A 17,625-nucleotide genomic window follows, 5' to 3' on the forward strand; every position below is an offset into this window, starting at 1 on the left:
TGTTGAGAGCCACAGCCAAAGGGGCCCCAGCAAACTTCGAGCTGCCAGCAAACTTCCAGCTGCTGGCTGATGATTGGCTCACAGCGGCCCAGCAACATCTAGCTGATTGGCTCCTCGGCCCCAGCAACATCTAGCTGATTGGCTCCTCTGCGGTGATGCTCATTGGACTGTTTCCCTGCCCTTTCAGACCACGGAGCTGCTCATTGGGGGACTTTTTTGGCTCCGCCCACGTGACCCAGCCAATCGGCCTCAAGAGCAGGAGGATTGTGGGAGGTGTGGAGAAGCTTGTGTGGGAGAGAGAGGCTTGGGGAAAGCCGGTGGTGGCAGTTGAGGCTCTGAGGGTTTTTCCTGAGAGACTATTTTGTTTGTCGTGTGTGGTTCTAAAAATAAAGTTAGTTTCTTTTGACAAGTGGCTCCTGATTGTGCCCAGCCAGACTGCGGCATTTGGTGGCTCGCACGGGGAGCGACTGAGGGTAAGTGAAACTGCTCGACCCTGAGGGCAGGGCGAGAGGATGGGTAGCCATTTTAAGATTCCTCTTTTATTTTGCTTCACTTTTGTTTTAAGTTGCCTGTCCCTGGAGATGAGTGAGACGGAAGAAAAACCGCTCACATCTAAGGAAAAACTATTTACGTCTGAGGAACAGATAGGGAGAAAGGACGGATGCCCATGTCAGGAGGATAGAAAGGCTATAATGACTTTTTGTTGTTCCCTTTTTATTTCATTCTGTCTCGGTTTTGTTTGGCGTCATCTTGTTGGGTTGTATTATAGTAGAAATATGGGATCAGAAATTAGTAAAAAAACAAACTGAAAGAGTGTTAAGTAAATTGTTAGAGGAAGGAGGCATCCCAGTAAAATCAAGAGCAGTCAGGGCATACGTTGATACAATACAAAAATGTAGCCCATGGCTTTTTAAGGAGGAGTTGTTAAATATATCACAATGGAACCATCATGGTGAAGATTTAAAAAGAATAGAAAAGAAAAGCCCAGGGACTCTGCCAGTTGGCACATTGCCATTGTGGACATTCGTATCTTGTTTGCTTAGTCCAAAGCCTTCAGTTCAGACAATGGTAGAGGAAGGAGAAGACATAATGATTCAAGTAAAAGAGAAGGTCTCTCAAGTTAGTCAGACAGAGGAAAAGATTCAAGTAAAAGAGAAGGCCTCTCAAGCTAGTCAGACAGAGAAAGAAAGTGTAAAACAGAAAAAGCCATCAGGGGGAAAGTTACAACAGGAGACTGCTACTAACACCTTTCTATCACCAGAGGGTGTAAGTGTCCAACCAACAGCACCACCTCTACAGGAGACTGCTACTAACACCTTTCTATCACCAGAGGACGTAAGTGTCCAACCAACAGCGCCACCTCCATATGCAGGGAGGCCCCCAACCCCCGCAGTTGATAGTTGGGATCCTGAGACAAGGTCTCAAATATTAACATGCCCTGTATTTGAGGCAGGAGGGCAGCGATTTTACCAAGTTTTAAATTTCAAAACAGTGAAGCAGCTAAAAGAGGCTGTAACAACCTATGGTCCTCAAGCACCCTTCACTGTAAGCTTGGTCGAATCCATTAACAACTTGAACATGACGCCAGCAGATTGGGCTAATATGTGTAAAGCTGTGCTAAATGGAGGACAATACCTGTTATGGAAGGTTGCCAATGAGGAATTTTGCAAGGAGACGGCTAGGCGAAATGCAGCAGCTGGTTATCCTCAGAGAAATCTAGATATGTTGTTAGGAAAGGGACCTTATGAGGATCAGCAGCAACAAATTGCATATGATCCTGGCGTATACGCACAAATTGCTGCAGATGCAATTAAGGCATGGAAGACTTTACAAGGACATGGAGGTTTACAAGGTCAATTATCTAAGGTAATACAAGGAGATAATGAACCTTATGCTGAATTTGTAGATAGGCTTATTCAAACAGCTACCAGAGTTTTTGGGAATACAGAACAAGCAATGCCATTACTAAAACACCTGGCTTATGAGCAAGCGAATCGTTGGTGCAGAGATATCATTAGACCATGGAAACATGAAGATTTAAACACATATATTAAATTATGTAGAGACATTAATGAACAAGAGCAAGTCGTGGCAGCTGCAGTAAAACAGGCTTTAGATGCCAGAGACATTAATGAACAAGGGCAAATTGTGGCAGCTGCAGTAAAACAGGCTTTAGATGCCAGGCCAAGAACATGCTACAATTGTGAACAAACAGGACATTTTAAAAGGAATTGCCCCATTGGAGGAGGGTTTAACAAAACTAGGTATCAAAGGAGTAGAATACCAGGTATTTGCCCACGATGCCGTAGAGGGAGACATTGGGCTAATGAATGCCGTTCTCAAACCACCATAGAGGGTACTCCATTATCAAAAAACGAACAAGGACCAGGTGTTTATCCACGATATCGTGGAGAAAGGCATCGGGCTCCATTGCCAAAAAATGGACAGGGGGGCCCAATGCTCCGGGGCCCAAAACCACAAATATACGGAGCACTGGAGGAACCCAGCAACCCCATCAGGGTAGTGCCCAGGACACATTGTCCATCAGATCCCTCATCAGACAAACCAGAGGGAGCGCAGGGTTGGACATCTGCGCCTCCGCCAGAGCAGTACTAACTCCAGAGATGGGAGTTCAAATCATTCCCACAGGGGTGAAAGGACCTCTTCCCAAAGGAACAGTAGGCTTATTATTGGGACGCAGCTCTTCTACTCTAAAAGGACTTATGATAAGTCCTGGGGTAATTGATTCCGATTATGAAGGTGAAATAAAAATTATAGCCAGTTCTCCAAAGGGTATATCAGTAATTTCACCAGGAGATAGAATAGCACAGTTACTAATAATACCCAGCCTACATGATAAATTTTCCAGTCGTACTGTAGAAAGAGGTTCCAAGGGATTAGGCTCCACAGGTGTAGATTGGGCTATGCTTTCTTTAAATTTAGATTCTCGCCCCATGCTAAAACTAAATATTCAAGGACATGAATTTAATGGGCTACTGGATACAGGTGCAGACCTTAGCATCATCTCTCGTCAAGAATGGCCAAAACATTGGCCATTACAACAAGCCACTCAAACGCTTCGAGGCCTAGGAGTGGCAACTAATCCCCATAGAAGTGCAATGGTATTAGATTGGAAGGATCCTGAAGGATGTGAAGGAACTATACAGCCATATGTATTGGATCATCTTCCCATAAATTTATGGGGACGAGATGTCCTAGATCAATTAGGTTTGACATTAACAAATAACATCAACCAAAATGCACCCACTATTATGACTAGACAAGGTTTTAGGAAAGGAAAAAGATTAGAAAAACAAGAACAAGGTATAGCAGCACCAATACAAATAGATCAAGGAACAGACAGACATGGGTTGGATTTTCAGAAAGGGCCACTGAGACAATAAAAATTACTTGGAAATCAGAAAGACCAGTATGGGTTCCTCAGTGGCCCCTGACTAAAGAAAAGATACAAGCAGCCCATGACCTGGTCAAACAACAATTAGCAGAAGGACATATACAACCTTCTGTATCTCCCCATAATACTCCCATTTTTGTCATCAAAAAGAAATCTGGTAAATGGAGATTATTGCAAGATTTAAGAGCCATTAATAATGAGATGGTTATTATGGGACCTGCTCAATCAGGGATTCCTCAGTTGTCTGCTTTGCCAAAAACCTGGTATGTTTTAGTTATAGATATTAAAGATTGTTTTTTTTCAATTCCAATTCATCCTGAGGATAGTCCACGTTTTGCATTTACTATCCCTGCACTGAATCATGAAGGTCCTGATCAGAGATATGAATGGAAAGTACTCCCTCAAGGGATGGCTAACAGCCCAACTATGTGTCAAATTTATGTTAACAAAGTAATCCAGCCACTTAGAAATCAAAATCCTGAACTACAAATATTTCACTATATGGATGATGTATTATTAGCACACAAAGATAAAAACACATTGCTAGAATGTTATGCCACACTTACAAACTTATTAAAAAATTATAATCTAGAGATAGCAATAGATAAAGTACAATTAAATTTTCCAATTAATTATTTAGGAGTTCTATTATCCTCAACCATGGTCCGTCCACCAAAAATTCAAATACGAGTAGATCAACTCAAATCACTTAACGACTTTCAAAAGTTATTAGGAGACATAAATTGGATAAGGCCTTATTTAGGTATACCAACAGGAGAGTTGGGACCTTTATTTGATATCCTAAAAGGTCCATCAGATCCAAATTCACCCCGAATGTTAACGCCTGAAGCAAGAAAGGCATTAAAAATCATTGAAACATATATGGAAAATATGCATTTGGATAGAATTGATATAAGTTTGCCTTTATTATTTATTGTACTACCAACAAAAAATATTCCTACAGGAGTATTTTGGCAAGAAGGTCCATTATTATGGATACATTTATCTTATTCTCCTAACACTATTCTTACTAGGTATCCTGAGGCTGTAGGACAATTAATACTCAAAGGAATAAAAGCAGCAAAGGGAGTGTTTGGAATTTCTCCCAATAAAATTATTACTCCATATACTATGAATCAAATTGATGAGTTAGCTAATGAGTTAAATACTTGGGCAATAATCATGTGCAAATCTAATGTTTCATTTGATAACCACTTACCATCTAATCCTTTATTGTCTTTTTGGTCATTGCATCCTGTAATTTTTCCAAAAATGACAAGAAAAACACCTATCATGAATGCTCCAAATATATTCACTGATGGGTCAAATAATGGTACAGCAGCAGTAGTTACCCCTGATCAAACTTTTACATTTTTAGTACCCAAACAATCAGCTCAAAAGGTAGAGCTTAATGCAGTTTTACAAGCTTTTGTGATGTTTAAAGATTCTGTATTTAATTTATTTTCTGATAGTCAGTATGTAGTTAATGCTATAGTATCTCTTGAAGATGCTGGTAGGATTTCCCCTTCTTCTACTGTTTTCTCTTTGCTTTCCACTATACAAAGTCTAATCTGGGACAGAAAAGATCCATTCTTTATAGGACATATCAGGGCACATACAGGATTGCCTGGAGCCCTTAGTTTGGGCAATGATTTAGCAGATAAAACTACACATGACATACATATTTTCTCTACACTAGAAGAAGCTATAAATTTTCATAAAAAGTTCCATGTCAATGCTAATACTTTACAAAAGCGTTTTAAAATAACTAAGGAACAAGCTAGACAAATAATAAAACAATGTCAAAATTGTGTGACCTTTTTACCACAAGTTAATCTTGGAGTCAATCCTAGAGGATTGATACCTAACCATATTTGGCAGATGGACGTCACACACTTGCCAGAATTTGGAAAATTAAAATATTTGCATGTTACAGTTGATACTTCTTCTGGATTTTTGATGGGCTCCCTTCATGCCGGAGAAAAAACTAAAGATGTTATAGCTCATTGCTTACAAAATTTTGCCACTGTGGGTGTTCCAAAACAGTTAAAAACAGATAATGCCCCTGGTTATACTTCTACCTCTTTTAAACAATTTTGCTCAACATTTGGCATTACTCATATAACAGGAATCCCATACAATCCACAGGGACAAGGCATAGTTGAAAGAGCTCATCAAACTATTAAAATGTACTTATTAAAGCAAAAAGAAGGAATTGGGAAGGGGTATATATTCCCCAAAGATAAACTTAAAATAACCCTTTTTACTCTAAACTTTTTAAATTTGGATTCATCAGGACTTAGTGCTGCGGAAAGGCATATGTGTCCAAAAAATGTACATAAGCCCAAGGTACTTTGGAAGGATATTCTAACAGGACAATGGAAAGGTCCTGACCCAGTAATTGTCTGGAGTCGGGGGTCTGTTTGTGTGTTTCCACAGGGAGAACAGCAGCCGATTTGGATTCCAGAGAGATTAACCAAGGTCCTGACCCAGTGATTGTCTGGAGTCGGGGGTCTGTTTATGTGTTTCCACAAGGAGAACAGCAGCCGATTTGGATTCCAGAAAGATTAACTAAAGCGATTTCTACAGACCAAAAAGAAGATGATTTGGCTCAAATCCATAACAACTGATATCCAAAACTCCAGTTTGGCTATTCTTACATCTGCAACAGAACCAGGATGCTTTTTTCAATATCTATTTTATTATTGCCCTTTGCCATATCATGAAGTTCTATTTTGTTTTTTGAGCTCATACAGACCTAGGTTAATGTTTTGCTGATCAGTTCTATTTTTTGACTATAGAGTTTTTAAACATTGCAATGGAGATTTCACCTGTAAAATGTTAGAAGGCCTTTACTATAATGTTATGTGTTGCATGTATTATATTATGTGTGCACACTTGTGTTTTGTGTTATATGTTTGAATGTACGTATGTCCATATATCATATATGATGAGCGCTCATGATAAAATGGATCCAAATATTTTTTTTTTCACGTGATTTATATGGTTTAATTTAAATTGGGTAAACAACTGTTGAGGATTGTTTTAATATGTAAACAAAAAAGAAGGTTAACAGATCTGTTTGTTTACTTTTACCTTTCCTTTTAATTATATTTAATAATTCTCTTAAAGATAATGTAAATTGTTAAGAAAATTGTTTTCTTTTAGTGCCTTCTGGAATGTTACATAATTTTTTCTTTAGCCATTATTGCCAGAATTCCTATCTTCATCCCAGTGCTGGTGAAGTGAAAGATAAAACCAATCTACAGCTTCTACAATAGCCATCACTGAACTGCTTGCAGAACTTGCCTGGACACATTGTGAGCTCACCTGTATGCATTGTGAACTATCTGTTGGTACAGCGAATTGTGGTAGTGCTGGAGTATTTTTGCTGATGGTGTCACCGGTGGTACAATTTAGGAGCCCTCAATTGGCTTAATGTCATGGCATTTTGCATCCTCCTCTACTAGTGATGGTCTAAAATTTGGGGGCCAACAGAGGTGAGGCAAAGAACCTCACCCCCCCACAGGTGCAAAGGCCTATCCACAAGTATGGCTGTATGCTGGACCGGTAGTCAGTGACGGGTATGATCCAATTGCAGTGGTACCAACCTAAGACAGGAGGCTGACGCCTAGAGGTCAGTTCATCCGATGACGGGTAAGGACCATATGTTGAATTGGACTGCCTAACAGGCACGGTCCCTAAGCCACATGCTTGTTGTTTAAACAGAGAGGGGGAGATGTTGAGAGCCACAGCCAAAGGGGCCCCAGCAAACTTCCAGCTGCCAGCAAACTTCCAGCTGCTGGCTGATGATTGGCTCACAGCGGCCCCAGCAACATCTAGCTGATTGGCTCCTCGGCCCCAGCAATATCTAGCTGATTGGCTCCTCTGCGGTGATGCTCATTGGACTGTTTCCCTGCCCTTTCAGACCACGGAGCTGCTCATTGGGGGACTTTTTTGGCTCCGCCCACGTGACCCAGCCAATCGGCCTCAAGAGCAGGAGGATTGTGGGAGGTGGGGAGAAGCTTGTGTGGGAGAGAGAGGCTTGGGGAAAGCCGGTGGTGGCAGTTGAGGCTCTGAGGGTTTTTCCTGAGAGACTATTTTGTTTGTCGTGTGTGGTTCTAAAAATAAAGTTAGTTTCTTTTGACAAGTGGCTCCTGATTGTGCCCAGCCAGACTGCGGCAGTACCATAAGTTTCTAAAGGAAATAATAATAACTCACTCCTTCCATGTATTTACACATTTCATCAGATTTGTTCTGCTTGATACAATTTAGGAAAGTAATATGCCTTTATCAGTAATATGAATTTGAGCAATTAGGTGAATATAAAGACATGTTTTTCTTCTCCTTTGTGAAAACAGTCATTTGGAATTTCAATCCTAATATAATACTTCCCCACTGGGCATGTGTAAGCACATGCCTGTAATCCCAGTGATTTGGCAGAGACACAGGAGAATCACAAGTTCAAGGACAGCCTCAGCAGCTTAGCAAGACCTTATCTTGAAATAAAAAATAGAAAGAACAGGGATGTAGGTCAGTGGTAAAGTGCCTTTGGATTCAATTCTCAGTGCAAAGGAAAAAAAAAAGAAAAAAATTGATAACTCTCTCTAGAATAAAAATCAAGGTTTATCTGCAGGAGGTCTAAAAGGATAGTGTTAATACAGACCAAGAGTTATCTGCAATATGAAGGGATCCCCCAGTCTAGAGTCATATATTCCCTGGAAGAAAATTCTACTTTAAAAGAAAGGTGATAAGGGGACCTAGTGTCCTGTGGGAGAGCCAAATGCTTTACCAGCAAGCTACATCTCCAACCTGTCAACTATATTATCTGCCCAATCCCTTCCCACACAGAGCTATAATTTCCCAGCCCCTGTTACACTTTCAGCTCAGATTTGTTTCACTTGCAACCCCACCTCTATGTTCCACATTGGCAAAGACAAATGAAGAAATCCCAGATATCTTTACATCTCTCACCACAACTAGTTAAGAAAACTTCTGGTCTGAGAGACAAGATGGGACTATATATAGGAAAAACTATATGATTTGAGGTAATGTTAAATTCTCTATACCTCAATTTCTTTTTTTTAATATTTTTTTTAAGATGGACACAATATCTTTATGTATTTTATTTATTATTTTTTGTGGTGCTGAGGATCATACCTCAATTTCTCATTCACAAGTCCTCGATGCTTCTCAGAAGTGTTGCAAGATTTTTTTCTAAGTGTATGTGTGAACAGATGAAGAGAACTGATAGTTGCTTCCCAAATATTAGCTACTTCTTCTGCATGAAAACAATGCACTTATTTTCTTTGGCTAATTGCTGAAAAAAAAAGTCATACACATAATATGATATGAAAACAGGTACTCCCAAAGTCCCTGGTCTAGTCCTGTCTCCAAGCATAACTGTTCAAGTCAACCTGGTTTGAGAAAGGCAGCTCCCCAACAACTTTGTTCATGGTTGAATTCCTGCTAGGGAGTGGGCTTGAAGGATATAAGGAAGAGCTGACTACCCTACAATGCAGATGAAAAGGAGAGATTTACTGGAAGTCAGATTCAGATCAGTAAACAAACCAGGATTACAACCCAAACAAATTGGCCAATTTTTTGCTTAATTGTAAAGTCTTGTAATAATTAATTTGTATTCAAATCAATGTTCTTAACAGCTTCACATAGCTTCCTCTAGGTTTTAGTTGGTTGGGTTCAGTTTGCATTTAAAGAAATTTTGTCATTGTGAGTAATACAGTCTGAGAATGTATTAGTGTATGTTTTGTTATTGCGTTTCTATTCATAAGAACATGTTAAAAATTATCCAACAACAATTGGGAAAAGGCTGGTAAAATCACCAGGTTATTAGTGACAGCCAAAAGGTTTATCATTTGATGCACACTAGCACTGAGTTGTATCCCCATCCACCCCTGTACTGGGGAGTGAATGTAATGCTAGGGCAGGCATTAAGGAACCAGGCACTCTAGTGCTGAGATTAAACCCACAGTAGTGATCTGAAGTAAATTCTTGACATACATTATTTTACTCAATTCCAACAACCTCATGATGTATATTTTACAAATACTGAAAAGTCACATGTCCAGAAGTGTCAAACATCTAATTGGTTTGACATCAGAGTCCATAATGTTACATAGATCTTATTAACATACGAAAGAAAGACCAACACTACCCATCAAATTGATGTGTGTTTATTGCACAAATTTCCCCTAGAACTGGGAGGTTATTATAATACAGGTGTACATTTGAAAAATGTATTCTGAACAAGGAACAAGTATGTACATTTTATATACGCATCATCTAAATAACTTAGAGAAAGCAGAACACTCTCATAAGACATCAAACAGAAGTAGGCCTTAAGTAAATCTGATTTTTTTTTTTGTGATCATCCTCAGTGTATGCTAACTGCAACAAAACGAAATCTGTGCTAGTATGTTTATTGCACTTAATATTTTCAAACTCAAAATTAAGACATATTAATAAATGCCAGGACACTTAGAACCAACTCAATTAGTTTATATGTATGGAAAATTAGTTTTAATTCTATCCCCCATATAAAAGATCCCTTTTTTATTGCTTGTTGCAACAATATTTTTGATATGTAACATATTTGTACCATAAGAAGTTGAAAAACTTATTTTAAACAGGTCAAAACTCTTTTGACATTCATCATACAGACCACCAAAGCAGTAAATCATTCCTTGGGCTTCATATAAGGAAAGAATGATTATGATGAAGGTCCAGAAATTATAGGAGTGTTAGGAATTATAACTCAGGAAACCTATAAGGATTAAGGTGTGCTTAAGAAACTATGAACCTTTTCCTTCCCAGCAAAGCTTAGCTTTAAGAATAACAGCAGCATGAGCCATTCACTTACTGAAGACTAGAATTACTAAATAGTAATTTATTAGACATTTCAAATAGGACTGAAAACAGTTTGATGATTAAGAAGATTGACTCAAACAGACATTACCTACCTGCTACATATTATTCTGAGCCACAACCAAAAAATAATGTACAATGGCCCATATAGGAAGTATTATAGAATCTGAATTCTGCCAGAGATCGACTCACTGAATTGCAAAAATAGACAATAGAAGAGTTCTGTTAATGAATGGAGTAAGAAAATTAAGCCAAAGAAAATACATTCATAAACATTCTGGCAGCAAGTCTTCCACAGGAGACTTGGGTACTAACAAGTACCACCTAAAGGACATGGGCCAAACTGTAGGCAGATCAATTTCAGATTTACTTTCTATTAAAACAACCACTTCTTTGTCTAGTTGGAAATCTCTTGAATAAACATAAAGGGTGAGGAAAATGTGACCCAACACTAGTCAAGGTTGACTAAACAAAGAACATAAAATTTTCACTGATCATTGAAAAGTTATAATAGCAAGAATGGATGTGCTATATTGTAAATGTATTTAGTAAATGAATAAACAAGTGGTTTTCTTAAGCTAATGAGTTAATTGTGATGGAAACAGTCAAAGCAGAAATCAGAATTATTTCTACCATTTAATGTATCTTAGACCAGATAAGCAAAGAATAAACTATAATTAAGTATTCAAGTAAACTGAGGTAGTAGAGCATATTGAAAACTTTATCTACCCATCTTTCTATTTACATTACTTACATGGGTTTGGTTTCATATTAGCCTTTCTTACAAGCAACATTCTACAGTATATACAAAGACAACAAAAATTGAGAAGTGGAAATCTGAAAAAAATCACCATTTGGAAGGGAGGAACTGTCACAGAAAAGAGAATAATTTATAATTTCAATTAGTGTAAATTGAATATTTTAAGCAGTGTAACAAAGACTCTGCTCCTGTGGTTTCAAAAAGGGCTGATAATGAAAATAAGGGGCTTGACTACCTGAGCACTTTTAAAGAAAATATTATTCTTATTTTTGCCAATGCTTTGGTGTAATTTCTTATCCTAATTTTCATTTATTAAATTAGTGAATATGTAAATATTAGTATTTATAAGAATTAGCTCATACTTAAAAAACAAATAGTATAAAGTAGTATTCTTATTTTAGGAATCCTCATCCTCAGCCTTAAAAAGAAATTGGCTTTATGTATATTTTAGAATATGTGAAACAGAAAAAAAAAATCACATAAACTAATAACATTATATACAATTAATATTAGTTGAAAATTTTTTTTTAGAAAAGGCATGTTCACCAATTTTGTATTTCTACCTCTGCATTTTAAAAAAATAGATACATATGTACACTTGGGTGGACAACATAACATATATTTTCACTCATTATTCTGAGTTTGTTGTAATTAACAGGATGTTTAAAATACTTACATTGAGAAATAATCAGAAATTAGCTGTTTTGAAATGCAAAACAAAATAACAAATAATCAAGGTTTTTTAGCTTTCTACAGAATTAAAAACTAATGACTACTTCTGAGCCATTTAATCATGAGACACTCATTTATGAGTTGTGACAACATTGTAGTGATGACATGAAATTCCTTGATATTATTTATTTTGTAGAAATTTCAAAGTTATGCTTTGGCTTTTTCAAATGCCCCCCACTCACCAGCCAGCAAAATTATTTATGCTGCTTTAGTTTCACTTGGTTAAAAAAAAAAACCTACCACCACCCCAAATCCAGTTAAAAGAAAACTCATCCAAAGTACCCAGAATATGCAATGCAGTGCAGGGTACCTGGGAGATGAACTCATTCAGACAGAAGTCTAACAGGAAAAAAATTTCATAAATACATGTTGTGCCTCTTTCCTTGGTTTCTATTTAACTTTCCACCAAAGTTAAAGAAGTATCTGAGCAACATATGGAGAATGAGTGCTTGCTACAGCAGCCAGAAGAGGAAGATCACTGGATTCAATACTGAAATAAAGAAAAGAAAACTCAGTTCAGGCTTTCTGTACAGAGAATATGAATTCTACAGATGATGACAACTACCTGAAATGTTACTATGCCTCAGCAGTTAAGGAGTTACCTTGGCCAAAAGGAAAAGGGTGAGAGGGGAGAATAACAAAAGTACAACATTTTTTAGTAAGTAAAATTTAAAACCACAGATTTAAAAGAAAGGAAAGAAAAGCTGGGTGTGGTGGCACTTTAATCCCAGCAACTCAGCAGGCTGAGACAATAGGATTCCAAGTTCAAGGCCAGCCCCAGCAACTTGGTGAGACCTTCAGCAACTTCTTGAGGTCCTGTCTCAAAATAAAAAATAAAAAGGACTAGAGATGTAGTTCAGTGGTAAATTACCCATGGATTCAATCCCCAGTATAAATAAATAAATGAATAAATAAAAATTTAAATTAAAAAAAGTGAAAAGAAAGCCTCTAAACTCAAAGGTAACAAACTCATGGATGCAGGAAAGCATCTCATTCACTTACTAATACTGCATTTATGCAAGGCATAATGTATAAACAATAAAATCTAGTATAATAAAATAATATTATGTGTAGATTGTTTTGGCTAAAAGTGTTTCTATAATAAGGTATACTGGAAGAAGTAAAGGAAACTTCTTCAAAATACATCTTAAAACAATTTACAGAAAAAGAAAAATGGCTAGTACACATAGAAAAAGCAACTCAGACTTAACTCACAGTTGGAGGAATTTGAATAAAATTAGATGCCACTTTTCAGCTAGCAGCTTGGCAAAATTTAAAGTCTGGTAATACACCCTAGCTCTTGCTGTTTGTGGAAATTTATATTTACTTTCTGCATAGTACTCAATATTAACTATTACAATATCTTTAAAATTTTTTAATTATGTGCCCTTTTCCCAAAAATTCTCCTTCTAGAAATATATCCTACAAAAGCCAAAGATTTATATTTTTAGGAAAAGAAAAAGGAAACTATAAAATATATGATGGAATGCTATACTGCCATTAAAAAGAGTGATCAGTATGTGCTCATATGAATAAATGTTGAAGACATATTAGAAGGTCAGTTCTACAATAACAGATAAGAGTCTAAACTCTCCAAACCTGAGAGAAAGATGAAAACAACTTTTAATTTTATGCCAATATGGCATGAACTTTGGCTATATGCCCATTATTTTAAAAACTAGTCTAATTTTTTAAAAAATAAAAACATTACATATACATTTCCCTCCCTAGAATAAACAAGATTATATACTGTTTCTGATTTCCCAAATACTTGACAACAATTCTCTACGTACTCCTCAAGTCAATAGCCTAGCCTCATCAAGACCTGAACAAGAGTGTGGTACTATGGTATAAATAAACAGAATCTGCCGTCAGAAAGATATAGTTATTCAAATCCCTACTCATTCCTACTAGTGTGTAACATCTGGCATGTTAATTTACAAAATCCTGATTTCCAATCTGGATGATATTGCCTACACACTGAAGGACGACTGTAAAAATTAAGAAATGGGAGTGTAGTTCAGTGGCAGAGTGTGTACTTAGTATTTTTGAGGTCCTAGCCCTAGGCTCAATCAATTCCCAGCATGCACACACACAAAAAAGGAGTAAAACTAATAAAAGAATTTAATTCAATTTGGTTTGTGACACACAGTAAATTCCTAAATGATGTTCTCCACTTTTCCCTTCATAAAAACTGAATTAGAAAAAAAATTCTCTCTTGTTATAATTTCTTCAACTAGTATTTCAAGAAATGAAATATACACATACACACACACACACAAAAAAAGTGGTCACAGAACACAAAAAAAGGTGATTATAGGACAACCTGAAGCCAAGCATGGTGGTTTATGTGTGTGATTTCAGAGACTCGGGGACTGAGGGAGGAGGATCACCAAGTTTGAGGCCCACCTGAGTAAGAAGTGAGGGCCTCAGCAATTTAGGGAGATCCTGTCTCAAACAGACAGACACAAAAGAAAAGAAAAGAAAACACCACCAACAAAGAATATACTGAGTGCTCGCTTCGGCAGCACATATACTAAAATTGGAACGATACAGAGAAGATTAGCATGGCCCCTGCGCAAGGATAACATGCAAATTCGAGAAGCGTTCCATATTTTTATACATGCTTCAGATGATCTGGAGTATCAAGGAAGACATTAGACAGCAAAATCAGACAATGAAAGATCACTTCGACAATGAATTACATAAACAAATCCATGAAGCAAAAGATCAACTATACAGGGAGATAGAGGGTATAAAAAACAAACAGAAATCCTAGAAATGCAGGAAGCAATAAACCAACTTAAAAACTCAATGGAGAATACTACCAGCAGAGTAGAACACTTAGAAGATAGAACATCAGACAATGAAGACAAAGTATTTCAACTGGAAAAGAACATAGACAGCTCAGCAAGACTGTTAAGAAACCATGAGCAGAACATCCAAGAAATATGGGATAACATTAAGAGACCAAACTTAAGAGTCATTGGGATACAGGAAGGTACAGAGCTCCAAACCAAAGGAATGAGCAGTCTATTCAATGAAATAATACGAGAAAATTTCCCAGACTTGAAGAATGAGACAGAATCCCAAATCCTAGAAGCCTACAGGACGCCGAATGTGCAAAATCATAAGAGATCCACACCTAGACACATTATAATGAAGATGCCCAACATACAGAATAAGGAGAGAATTTTTAAAGCTACAAGAGAAAGGAAGCAGATTACATTTCGGGGTAAGCCAATCAGGATAACAGCTGATCTTTCAACACAGACTCTGAAAGCTAGAAGATCCTAGAATAACATATTTCAAACACTGAAAGAAACTGGGTTCCAACCAAGAATTGTGTGTCCAGCGAAATTAAGCTTCAGATGGAAGATGAAATTAAAACCTTCCACGATAAACAAAAGTTTAAAGAATTCGCACCTAGAAAACCATCTCTTCAAAACATCCTTGCCAAAACATTACAGGAAGAGGAAATGGAAAATAACAATGAAAACCAACAGTGGGAGGTAGGACAGTAAAGGGGGGGGGGAAATAATCAAAGAGGAAAACAAACAATGTTTAGTAACAGAAATAAACAAATATGGCTGGAAGAACAACCCATATCTCAATAATAACCCTAAATGTTAATGGCTTAAACTCACCAATTAAGAGACACAGGCTAGTAGAATGGAACACAAAACAAGACCCAACAATATGCTGCCTACAGGAGACGCATTTGATAGGAAAAGACATACATAGGCTGAAGGTGAAAGGTTGGGAAAAATCATATCACTCATATGGACTTCGGAAACAAGCAGGAGTCTCCATACTCATATCAAATAAAATAGATTTCAAGCCAAAGTTAATCAAAAGGGATAAAGAGGGACACTACATACTGCTTAAGGGAACCATACACCAACAAGACATAACAATCATAAATATTTATGCCCCAAACAATGGTGCAGCTATGTTCGTCAAAAAAACTCTTCTCAAGTTCAAGAGTCTAACAGACCACCATACAATAATCATGGGAGACTTCAACACACCTCTCTCACCACTGGACAGATCTTCCAAACAAAAGTTGAATAAGGAAACTATAGAACTCAATAACACAATTAATAATCTAGACTTAATTGACATATATAGAATATACCACCCAACATCAAGCAGTTACACTTTTTTCTCAGCAGCACATGGATCCTTCTCAAAAATAGATCATATATTATGTCACAGGGCAACTTTTAGACAATATAAAGGAGTAGAGATAATACCATGCATCTTATCTGATCATAATGGAATGAAACTGAAAATCAACGATAAAAGAAGGAAGGAAAAAGCATACATCACTTGGAGAATGAACAATAGGTTACTGAATGATCAATGGGTTATAGAAGACATCAAGGAGGAAATTAAAAAATTCGTAGAGATAAATGAAAACACAGACACAACATGTCGGAATCTATGGGACACATTGAAAGCAGTTCTAAGAGGAAAATTCATTGCTTGGAGTTCATTCCTTAAAAAAAGAAAAAACCAACAAATAAATGATCTCACACTTCATCTCAACATCCTTGAAAAAGAAGAGCAAAACAACAGCAAAAGAAGTAGAAGGCAAGAAATAATTAAAATCAGAGCTGAAATTAATGAAATCGAAACAAAAGAAACAATTGAAAAAATTGACAAAACTAAAAGTTGGTTCTTTGAAAAAACAAACAAAATCGACAGACCCTTAGCCATGCTAGCGAAGAGAAGAAGAGAGAGAACTCAAATTACTAGCATACGGGATGAAAAAGGCAATATCACAACAGACACTTCAGAAATACAGAAGATAATCAAAAACTATTTGAATCCTTATACTCCAATAAATTAGAAGATAGTGAAGGCATAGATAAATTTCTTAAGTCATATGATCTGCCCAGATTGAGTCAGGAGGATATAGACAACCTAAACAGACCAATACCAATGGAGGAAATAGAAGAAACCATAAAAAGACTACCAACTATGAAAAGCCCAGGACCGGATGGGTATACAGCAGAGTTTTACAAAACCTTTAAAGAAGAATTAATACCAATACTTTTCAAGCTACTTCAGGAAATAGAAAAAGAGGGAGAACTTCCATATTCATTCTATGAGGCCAACATCACCCTGATACCTAAACCAAAGACACTTCAAAGAAAGAAAACTACAGACCAATATCTCTAATGAACCTAGATGCAAAAATCCTCAATAAAATTCTGGCGAATCGGATACAAAAACATATCAAAAAAATTGTGCACCATGATCAAGTAGGATTCATCCCTGGGATGCAAGGCTGGTTCAATATACGGAAATCAACAAATGTTATTCACCACATCAATAGACTTAAAAATAAGAACCATATGATCATCTCGATAGATGCGGAAAAAGCATTCTACAAAGTACAGCATCCCTTTAAGTTCAAAACTCTAGAAAAACTAGGGATAACAGGAACATACCTCAATATTGTAAAAGCAATCTATGCTAAGCCTCAGGCTAGCATCATTCTGAATGGAGAAAAACTGAAGGCATTCCCTCTAAAATCTGGAACAAGACAGGGATGCCCTCTCTCTCCACTTCTCTTCAACATAGTTCTCGAAACACTGGCCAGAGCAATTAGACGAAAGAAATTAAAGGCATAAAAATAGGAAAAGAAGAACTTAAATTATCACTATTTGCAGATGATATGATTCTATACCTAGCAGACCCAAAAGGCTCTACAAAGAAACTATTAGAGCTAATAAATGAATTCAGCAAAGTGGCAGGATATAAAATCAACACGCATAAATCAAAGGCATTCCTGTATATCAGCGACAAATCCTCTGAAATGGAA

The 17,625-nt window shown here is 37.0% G+C and overlaps 1 non-coding gene across 1 annotated transcript; it reads left to right on the forward strand.

The window, feature by feature from the left end:
* The first annotated feature begins 14,304 nt into the window (after positions 1 to 14,304).
* Positions 14,305 to 14,411, forward strand: LOC124097582 (U6 spliceosomal RNA). The gene has a single exon (XR_006853288.1). It is a non-coding gene; the product is annotated as a U6 spliceosomal RNA (small nuclear RNA).
* Positions 14,412 to 17,625: the final 3,214 nt, after the last annotated feature.

This window comes from Marmota monax, unplaced genomic scaffold (genome assembly GCF_021218885.2).
Source record: "Marmota monax isolate L192 unplaced genomic scaffold, Marmota_monax_Labrador192_F-V1.1 WCK01_AAM20220418_F8-fsc02245, whole genome shotgun sequence".
Classification (NCBI taxonomy): Eukaryota; Metazoa; Chordata; class Mammalia; order Rodentia; family Sciuridae; genus Marmota; species Marmota monax.